We start from the raw sequence: 10,856 nt of genomic DNA on the forward strand, positions 1-10,856 counted from the left end.
GCTCCTGCTGCTGGGGCCGATCCTAGGTTGCCTCACCTTATTGCAATGGAAGGCATGTGACGGAGAGTGCATGTGCACGGAGTGCATGTGACGGAGAGCTGTCAGCTCTTGTCACTGGGCTGGCCTTGATTAAAGCTCAAAGGGAGCTGCAAAGGGAGCCACTCCCAGCCTGAGCAGTGCTGAGCTGGCAGCTGCCACTGCCTGAGCTGCTCCTGGGCCTCTGTTTTATTTCCCCCCTTCCAAACTGAGGGAAGCAAAATGCACTGCTAAAATGACTTGCAGCCATCAACAGTCCAGTTTAAATAGGCATTCCCTTCCATCTCTTTGGAAGTGGAGAAAGTGAAACAAAAACAATTTTGCTCCCTCCTACTTGGAAGTGGGGGGAAGCAAAAGGGACCAAATCAAAGTGGGGGAAAATTGGTTTTTATTCAGGTCAGCTGTACTTGTAGCTGAAACAGATTAGAGAATCTCTAATCGGCTTAGAAAATACTGGAAAATACCAGTACGGGTTATTGTATTTTTTTGTATTTTTTCGGTTCAAGTAAACGGAATGCACAGACCTAGTCATTAGTGACATCACACGGTCTATCTGATTGCTGAGTGCTGGGAATAATTTGGCTAGCAGAAAGTTGTTTTTGTTTTTCTCTTCAAACACTGGCAGTGCAACCTCTGCTGCGAGGTACAGTGAATGGGATGCAGAGGCATGAAAAACTATGCTTTGGGAAAATGAGTCATGATAATGCTGGGTCCTAAATAGCTTTTTTGCACCTAACAAGTTTGACCCTGAAAATACAGCACAGTCCTCTAATTATATCCAGTTACAAACTGTGACTGAATAGCATTGCATTCCAAACCAAAAGCCCTTGTGGATCAGTTGGCACACATAATACATACGCAGACGTGTAATTGTGTATTTTCTTTTGATTCTGCCATTCTCTGACACAAATCTCTTTACAGTGGAACGCTATATGCATATCAGTGGTGCCAATTGTGACTTTTTTTCTAAAAACACACAACCCCGTTTCTCCCACTAGCAGTGAAGTTATAACTCTCTGACAGTAAGGAATTATCATGGAAATGATAGAGCTCCCGTTCACTGAAAGCAAGCGACTGACATCTCTATATTGGGAGTAATGAAATGCAGCTTCGGCTGGCAACAGACCAGGAGCCTGAGAAATGTCTCCTGGTGGAAATGAAAAGACTGCATCAATTGTAAGTTTGTCACATGCTTTGTATTTTGTGTGTGTGTGCATGCACACACCCAAGTCGTATGCTTTTTGATTCAGTCCGGGTTAATCTTTTTGGGCCTAATAAGTACGGCCTTTGCACTGAAACATGATCTGCACCTTTCCTAGCATTTGTATTGCAGGCAGCTACGCAGCAGCAACTTCTGTAATCCCTTCTCCCACAGTTAGAGCTACTAGAAAGGCTTAATAATATCCCAGAGGCAAAGATGAAACCGTATCTGCACAGCTACTGTTTGCTGTAGAGAGCTTTTGAAGTCAAGCTTAAGATGTCTTTATTTCCCTACCAGAAAGATTTCTTTTCTCTCCCCCCTTTTTTATTTCCTTTGCTCCAGTGTTGTCATGATGATGACTTTCTGCTTGGGAAAAAAAAATAAAATTCCAGCGCTCCCATAATGCACAAGGGAATGAGAAAGGCTTTTCATCAGAGGCTTCGGGTATATCGGTAAGTACAGTTTGTCACTGCAGAACTCACAGCCATGCCAGCAGAAATTTCAATTGAAAAAAGAATCACTTTCATTCCTCTATCATGCTCTGAACACTTACCGTATTCACTGGCTGCTGATTCTACGACATCATTGGCTTTCAACTTTTAAAAAATCAAATCTAAATTGATTTTTTTCTCTTCACATCACATATAGAGCTGGGTTTTTAAAACATACAACAAGAGAAAGGCAAGAAATGTCTTCAGCAGCTGATGTGTAGATGAAAACTAGAGATTAATTTGTAAAAGTGTTTGAGGCCAAACTCACTAAGAACTCTCACATTCTTGGGCTTTGATACTTGTTTGCCTCTCCTCAACCTACTTGTTTTTCTTCTTCACTTGCTATCTTTAGGAGCTACAATCCCTTAATATCTGGAAGTGCAGAGTTTCTTCTTTGTTTCCTTGCTTGTTTTGCAGCCTGGAAGAGAATGGAGAGAGAGACAGCCTTCGGGGCTAACCACAAGGGTCGTAACCAACTCATTTCTTAAAAGTACAAATGGACTCCTGTCATATTGAGATGATCTTTAAGAGCAGAGGGAATCTCCTGATGACTATTAAGTTCAAGGTCAAAAATGAAGAGAGGTGACTCAGGTCTGATTAAACCTGGGGATCCATCTACATATCATAAAATTCCCATTCCACATGTGAGGCAAAGTCCTAAAATGGTTCCCCAACAAACATTTTGTAATATGTTGATGGTGCCTGAGGCCAGAGTTCCAAAGAGTATTCTGATGTCTAATTCAAATTGAGTGGGAAAAGAACAACACAGCTGTAACTTGCCAGCACAATATCTTCAAAGAACATTGTTGTTTTTCTCCTCACGCAAGTTCCAGCACAGTTTAAAGGAAGCCCTTAGCCAAGGCAAAGACATACAGGGAAGGTCAGGAGGCAATCCTCAGCACAGAGCTCCTGAGAGGCTGGGAAGTGCCACAGTTTTCAAGGCTAAAATAATACATGGACATTGCACCACTTTAACAATCCATGTTTCTGTTGTTCCCGACTTCTGAAATTAGGAGCTCAAAGACAATGTTGCTGGTTTGTAAAATGTATAGGACCAGGGGCTGACTACCTCAGTGAAGGGACCACCATTTCCCACATTGTTTGATAGGATACAGTACACAAGTGCTATTCAGCAGGTACTTTAATGGCTGGATTCCTTGACATTGCCAATTGCAGAAGTAAATCTTCTCTGTTTCTCAGCCAGCTTGCATCTCCTCACCTCCACTCGTTTGTATCACACTGTTTGTACCACACTGAGAATTCAGAGAACCTGCTTACACTACATTACAACACTATATAACAACACTATATTAATGTATCAGTATTTTAGTGCTGCTTTCTTCAAAAAAGCATGCAGCCATTATATCAAAATAACAATACACAAAATATTAAAGGAGTGGAGTTGTGATGTGATGCCACTAGTGACAACACTACCCTCCTGGTTATTAGAAGAAGAAAAATTAACTTCACAATTATGAAAATGCAAAGATATATGCCACAGACCCATACTCAAATTTCTTTCAATACTTTTTGATTGACTTCCAAGAAAATCAGGCATAAATGCCCTAAGTTTAGGTGTATGCAAAATGTGAGCCTATTTGTTGGGTTACCTTCCACATATTCAGGCAATGCAGTACCCAACTGAAGTACTGTGTGCAGTTCTGGAGGCCTCACTTTGAAATAGACATGGACAAAATTGAGAGGGTTCTGGAGAGAGCAAAGAGGATGCCCTATAAGGAAAGGCTAGGGGACTTGGGCATATTCAGCCTGGAGAAGAGGAGGTCAAGAGGGGGACATGACTGCTGTCTTTAAGTATTTGAAAGGTTGTCACTTAGAGGAGGGAAGGGAATGATTCCTATTGGCATCAGAGGATAGAACCTCCGTGGAGATTAATATTGACTAGATATCAGGGGGGAAATTCACTGTCAGAGTAGTTCAGCAGTGGAACAGATTGTCTAAGGAAGTAGTGAGCTCCCCCTCACTGGCAGTCTTTAAGCAGAGGCTGGACTGATACTTATCCTGGATGCTTTAGGCTGATCCTGCATTGAGGAGGGTGTTAGACTAGGTGGCCTGTTGACAGTGTTTCATGCACACACACACTCTCACCTATCCCACTGGAAGTCCCTGATGCTTAAGGTGCAGTCCACAGGTGATTGTGCCTGTCATAAAGAATCTTAATGTAATAATATGGACAATAAATACAAAACAAGGCAAACTATGATTCAGTCCCTAAATTATTTTAAACACTGGTAATTCTTCCATAATTGCCATTAAACAATTAAACAATGGTAATTATGGAAGAACAAGTTACTCTGGTGTGAAATTCTGGAAGAATGAAACAATGCGGTGGAAGAGATCCACTCACCCCTACTGCTAAAGTATGTCTTCATTTACATCTATGTGAACCTGGATTTCAACTTACACATTCAAAGATACCTTCAGGGTGCTTTCTAATCATCTCACTCTCTTTTGCTGAAAAATTCTCACTGATTGAGATGTTATATATCATTCTGAGTCGTGTTAACTTAATCATATCTTATCTATGGAGGATTTAAGCATGCCAGTGTGGTTGACATTAATTATTAAATAAAAAGGGAAAATGATCTGTAGAATGGGATGTTCTGCTTTTGAAGTTTTTAAAAAACTTATCCTTAACTTTTTCTCTCTCTCTTTCTTACTCTCTCTTTCTCTCCCCTAGATGTAAAAAACAGCTTCTTACCTGCAAATTACTTTTTGACAAAAGTAAACCACAAAACACAAAAGGACATGCATTTGATCATGAACGCCATGGCTCATTAACTGATACTTGGTTTGTCAGCACTTGTCAGGCTTTTAACATTTTCCTCTGAGGCCAGGTATGTAAAATAGAAATGTCAAACCCTCATGGGAACCTGCAATAAAATATTGATGAGTAAACAGGAAACCTTACCTATATGCTGGGAAGCTCAGTAAATGCAAAGTGTAGCTATAAACCCAAGGTATGGTGGAGGGAGGGGAGATCTGCATTCCTTCTTCACAGCAATACTAATGAAAACATCACTTTTGTGCAGAAAAATAAAGAAAATGCTTAATGATTAAGAATCCATTTCAATTGCTCCTGAACAGAATTCAATAGGAGCCAATAGAATTTCCTTGGGATTAAGCCATCCTCATTTTTGGACCCAGACTCCCTGGTCTGTATTTTATAATCTGCCAGTGGCCATTTAAGCTATGTGTCATGCCATTAAACCTCTGAGCAGATGCTCAATTGCCCAGACATAGTGACCATAGGGGAAGCATAATGACTGCCTAACTATAAGAAGATGTCAAAATGTTACCAAAGAGTAGAAGCTAATCATTCTATTTAGTTAACAAGGAAATAATTAGATGTCCATAGAGGATATTTGAGTAGCAAGCATCAAGAATAAAGTTTCCTCTGTGGACATCTCAGTCTGTAATCTTTGGAAATGTTTGAAAGTAGAATGTCCAAAGTTATCACGAACAGAACGTAGACACGATAAGTTTGAAAAAGAGAAAGAGACAAACTGAAGGCACTTCAAAAAATTAATTCTAAATTACTCTGCCCAGCATTATGTTTATGCCATGAGGATCTGCCAAATCTTAATGTATCCTTTCTTAACAAATGGTTGCAGCATATGTGGAAAAAGCAGAGAGTTTTGTTTTGATTACTATGCATATGGAATCACAAGAAATAGACATCAAGTTATACTCAGTTGTCTTGATCATGCAAAGCTGTCAACTGTCTGATTGTGCATAAAGTCCTGTTGATCTATGTATCTTTAGATCTACTCATCTTTATAGAACCATGCCAAATATCTGTATCAGTAATAAACACAGAAAGAAAGAAAGAAAGAAAGAAAGAAAGAAAGAAAGAAAGAAAGAAAGAAAGAAAGAAAGAAAGATGGTAATTTACTATTAATTTGTTACCAAAAATGCCACCCAGAATGTTATTTTCCACAAGTACATCTCCTGTTAGATCATGTGCACAACTGAGTGTGCTGTACATTAGCGTTGTTATGCTGATGGGAATTTCTTTTCCCAAAATCACTATTTTAGATATAGCCATTGATTCCTTTTGTAATTTCTCTAAATTCTCTTTGAAATTCTAAATTCTCCTTTCACTTTCATTTCCTTTGTTCTAGCAAGAGGATTGGGAAGTTTTGGGAAGACATTGCCTGCCTCTGGCCATCTCCAAAATGAAATGCCTTCTCCTCCTTTCTTTGAATTTCTCTTTGATCAAATTGGAATGCGTTAAAATTGAATCCCAAATTCCTAAAAAGAGGCAAAGAAATGCATTGTTGTATTTCAGGGAGAAATTACATAAAGAATAATTAAGAAAATTTCTCTGAATACCATTACTTATATGTGGACTTCCTCCTAACAATATGACTTCACGATCCACTGAGCAAACATCAACTCACTAACACAGATTTTTTTTGTCTCCAGGGCTCCTTTAAAAGGCAATACTCTAGTACCACCAAACTACAGTTGTGAGGAAGGGGGAAAGTGCACTGAAGGGAAGAGGATGAGTGAGTGTTACTATTTGTTTCTTTTTAGTATCAATTTCCAGTTTCATCACCGGATTTGTTTCTTGGATTTTCCCCCTGTTGATTTTTTTCTTCATTGTTATGCATGTTGCACAGTGTTTGGGCACAATATATACATAATGTATATTGTTTTTATATTTACAGAGCGGACAATTTATATGTATCCTATACACGTAATGTATAATTTATTGGGCACACATTACATTTAAAAAGAAATGTTATACAAGAAAAAATGGTATAAGGAAAAAATCTTGTAAATAAATAATTATATGATTTAGACACAGAAGGAGAAACTATATCAAAACAGGATTTGAGAAATGAAAGTGTAGGGGGGACGGAATTGCATTGCATGCGAACAAGTGCAAGTAGCAGATGTAAAAATACTGATACCAAAACATGGGGCCATTCCGCACAAGGACCAATGTTGCCAATTGTTCACAGAATGCAGAAATGCTATATTAAAAAGTGGAATTTCATCATTCCGCATACCTTTTTTTTTTGTGGAATATAGAAGTCCCAGTAGTGTTTCATTCATTCCCCACAGGTTTCCGGTCTCGCAGGAATCGCAACAAAGGAAGCGATTTTTTTCAGCGCTTCTTCCTGCCCCTGGCCATCAATCAAATGGAACAGTCAATGGGCTGTTGTGTTCATGCTCCCGAAAAGCCCCTTTCTCTTTAAGAACATTTTTTTAAAAAACCAAACATACCCGTTGCAACGAATCTGTGTTCAATCATTTTGGAAAGACCTTTTTTGCTGGCATAGGAGCTGGTGATTAATTGTTTACACACTCAAGTAGAAAAAAAAATCTCCCCCCACAGGCGCGATTTGTGGCCGAAATTACGGGCAATGCTGAACAGGGGGCTATGTTGTGCTTGGGAACTTTAAAGACACTTGCAGTAGGGAGCTTTGTTTTACTGTGTTAATCACTTCTGTAGAGGGACTTTAGCTGGAGAAGCCTCGCTCATTCATTGCTTTCGCCGGTCTAAGGGGGAAAAAATGGCGAGAGTGACAACAAGCGCGCTGACTGGGAAAGATCCCTTTGCAAACTGTGGGCTGCTGGTGTGCTGAAAAGCAGGGAGGGAGGTTTCTGGACTTGATGCAGGGTGATTGACACTCCAGTAGTTGGGGGGTCTGCGAAGGGGGTGGGGCACCCGTCTTCTTCCTCGGAAGCTGCTGCTGTCTTCAGGGACCTCCCCCCCCCCGCTGCTGCTGCCGCCGCCACTGCCCAGCCCCGCTCTAGGGCTCCTTCTTGCCTGTCGCCTCACCTGCTGGCCAGCGCCACTCTACATGAACTCAGCCAGAGCCATTCTGACCATGGGTCTTTCTGCTGCTGAGGCATAAGCGCTGACTCTCGGGCGCTCGCTTCTCCGGATGTTCACTTCAGTTCTGTGGAGGGACTTTAGCTGGAGAAGCCTCTGAGAAGCCTCGCTCGTTCGTTGCTTTCCCCAGTCTAAGGGGGGGAAAATGGCAATCGCTTCTCTGGAAGTTCGGTGGCGAGAGCAGGGGAGGGACTTTCTTTCTACCGCTACATTGAGAACGCACATGTCTTTCGCTGATGTGTTGCAGCTTGTGCTCAGAAGTGTAGCAATTTTTTCAGGGGGAATCCACTTTTCCTGATTTCCCATAAAGCGCTACAACGAAGTGATTTTTGCGGGAGTGTTGCAGGAGTGTTGCAGATTGTGTGCGACATCATGTGGAACCTTGAATTTGTAGCGTTTACCAAAGGTAAGACTCCTGCTATATTTAAGTTGTGTGGAATGGACCATGGTTTAGTTGGCAGAAATTGGTCACAGCTTTATTGTAATGCAAATGAGCACCAGCACAGCATGGGAGGATCCAGCCATCTTGTGGACTGCAAGGAAGCCTACTATTCGAGCAGCAAGGCTCAATGCAAATGGAGATGTGCATGCGTGACAGGGATAGAGGCTTGCTACATACCTGGGAGGTTGCAGCAACCAGGAACAACCTGTCAGGATAGTGGGAAATCTTAAAAGTCAAAGCAGCTGATAGAAAAGGCTACACATAGATACAAAAAAACTAAACATCCTTTCATTCAGCTTTTGACTGTAGAACATATACAATAGTATTTAATTTGAAAACATTGTCATAACTGGTTCACATTTTGCCATTTCTACTACTACCCAGCATTTTTGTATATGTTCTACAAACAAAATCTAAGTAAAAGGCCACTATATATTTTTGATATACACTTGGTTTTTTCTGTTAGCTGCTTCAGCTTTTTGAACACCTGGGAGGTGTCAGGCAAGAGGAGGGCCCAGTGGGCAGCGGCTACAGCTAGGCCCCCCATACTACCACTTGGGAATGACAGCCAATCAGCCAGTCTCCAATGTGGCCAGAGATGGCGCTGCAGCTTCATGTATACATGGCCTCTTAAGGAGGTCATCAAAATAGGGGAGAAACTGGCACACAAGCTCAGCATCCCCCTAAAATGGATCTGACCCATGCAGGACCACCAACTGTGACAACATAATAAAACAAACATAATACAATGGAGAAGCCAGAACCACAACCATGACACCACAAAAAAGAGGGAGGGCTGGGTGGGAAAAGATGAGATTGAGAAGACTTGAGAGGCCGACCACCACATGGAGACTCTTTAAATAGGGTGTGCTTGGACAGCCCCCAGCCAGGATAAGTCTCACATCCTGAGGAACAGAGATCCGAACTTTGAGTATGGCGTTCAACAAAGTTCCCTCTTGCGTCCTAATTAACCTTAACTTGTAGTTCAGGCTGGCCAATATGGGTGGACTCAGTCTTTAAAGTACCCTTGACACAAGTTGTTTAGAATTTTAAGCGTTAGTGCCAACATTCATCTGAGCCCCCAAACTAATTATAAGCCAGTATAGCTGAGGGGAAAAACACTAGTATTATGAGTTCACTCTGATTATTCTTAAGATGTACCTTTGCAAGTATTTCCAAGCTTAGAATCCTATCTGCATTTTCCAGGGATGTCTGCAACTGGAAAACCAAAAAGGGGTTCTTTTGAGCACTGCAATTATGTATTTATAAAAGGTCAATGAGAAAACCAGAAGAAATTCCCAAGCTCTTCAGAAGTGACATAAGTTTGTGCTGAAGACAAAGCTGAATATTTATCTCTCCAGCCAATCTGAGTCCCTCCTCCTGGTATTTCCATTTTGTCTGGATTAATGTTCAATTTATTCATGCTTCTGACACCACATATACTAAAATCCCAATTATACAGGAAGATTAGCATGTCTCCTGCACAAAGATGACATGCTTCTAATACCAGATTGAGATTGCCACTTAATCCCTGGCATTATTTTTCGTGGGTGGAGAGAAATACAGTTGTGTATTAGCAGCATATGGCTGTCAATGGGTCACTCATCTTTAACCACTCCTGCGGTTAAATAAAGCCCTAAGGGCTATTGGGGAGGAGTTAGGGCGGGCTCTGTCCATGATAAAAACTCAGAGGGGCGAATCAGGAGCCGCAAAGCAGCTCCTGATTCACCCCTCTAAGTGCCACTCAAGGGCCAAGAGGCCAATGGGGAGGCGCGCGAAGCGCCTTCCAATTGGCCCATCACCAGGACAGACCAAAATTCCATTCACCCAGTCCAGTCTTGGCTGCCAGTCTGCTCCTGACCACCACAGGGAGAGGAGGTCAGCAGGGCTGCCAAGGGGGATGAGAACAGAAGCTGCACCAGCCCTTTTCGCCCCAAGGCTGTCCTAACTGTCATGTCCAACTGCAAATTGCCTCAGAACCCTGACAGAGCTGGCAGGAGGCTGCAGAGTGCGCTCCCTCCCCACCTCCCTTCAGGCCTGCTGCAAAGGACCCTCTGACAGGCCCTGACTGAGGGGAGGGAGGCCTTTCCAAGAGCAATGCAGGGGAGCCTCAGGGCATGAGGGTAGGCATTCCTTTGGGGGGGGGGATTTCTCCTTCTGCCAAACAGCTGACAGGGAGGCCACAGAAAAGCCCCTTCTCATTTAAAATACTGCTCTGGCCAGGGGTTGGACACAGCCAAGCCATGTGTCTTTCTTCTTCGCAACTCTCTGCAGATTTGAGGTCACTGCACAGTATTATTCTGCAGAAGAAATTGGCTCTTTTGACTCCTGCTTCATCTGCACAACAACCGTGTGCAGTAGGCCTCAAGTCTTTCAATTCAACAACAACCTGTGTGGGAGGCCTTAAATGTTTCTTCTCTACCACACCCCTGTCCAAAGTAGCCCTTTCTGCTTGGGGAGCTGATCTTTATACTCTGCAGGTGAGCTGTAATTCCAGGAGCTCTCCAGGCCCCACCTGGAGGTCGGCTACCCCTGGGATGGAAATATTCCTGGAGGTTTGGAGGTGGGACATAAAAATCGTACAATGCCTCAGAGTCCAGCCTTTAAAGGAGGCATTTTTGCCTGCAGTTGGGAGCGAGTGGTGCAGGTGTGTCCCTCCTGGCCTATGGGCTATGGCCAGCCCTTATCAGCAACTGTTTGTATTCTGGGGTGCGGACAGGGAGACCAGCATCAGTCCTGTGAGTCTGGAAAGTGCAGGAAGATCTAAATAAATATTTACAGCCTGAAACTGTAAATAGAGAACAAATAACCTTGGCCTGG

The 10,856-nt window shown here is 42.5% G+C and overlaps 1 long non-coding RNA gene and 1 other non-coding gene across 2 annotated transcripts; both read left to right on the forward strand.

The window, feature by feature from the left end:
* Window positions 1-1,071: 1,071 nt before the first annotated feature.
* Window positions 1,072-6,439, forward strand: LOC143843278 (uncharacterized). The gene is made up of 5 exons (XR_013233521.1): window positions 1,072-1,212; window positions 1,580-1,689; window positions 4,427-4,583; window positions 5,512-5,632; window positions 6,175-6,439. It is a non-coding gene; the product is annotated as an uncharacterized LOC143843278 (long non-coding RNA).
* Window positions 6,440-9,457: 3,018 nt separating this feature from the next.
* Window positions 9,458-9,565, forward strand: LOC143828096 (U6 spliceosomal RNA). The gene has a single exon (XR_013227499.1). It is a non-coding gene; the product is annotated as a U6 spliceosomal RNA (small nuclear RNA).
* The last annotated feature ends 1,291 nt before the right edge of the window (window positions 9,566-10,856 follow it).

Source organism: Paroedura picta, chromosome 1 (assembly GCF_049243985.1).
Source record: "Paroedura picta isolate Pp20150507F chromosome 1, Ppicta_v3.0, whole genome shotgun sequence".
NCBI classification, from domain to species: Eukaryota; Metazoa; Chordata; class Lepidosauria; order Squamata; family Gekkonidae; genus Paroedura; species Paroedura picta.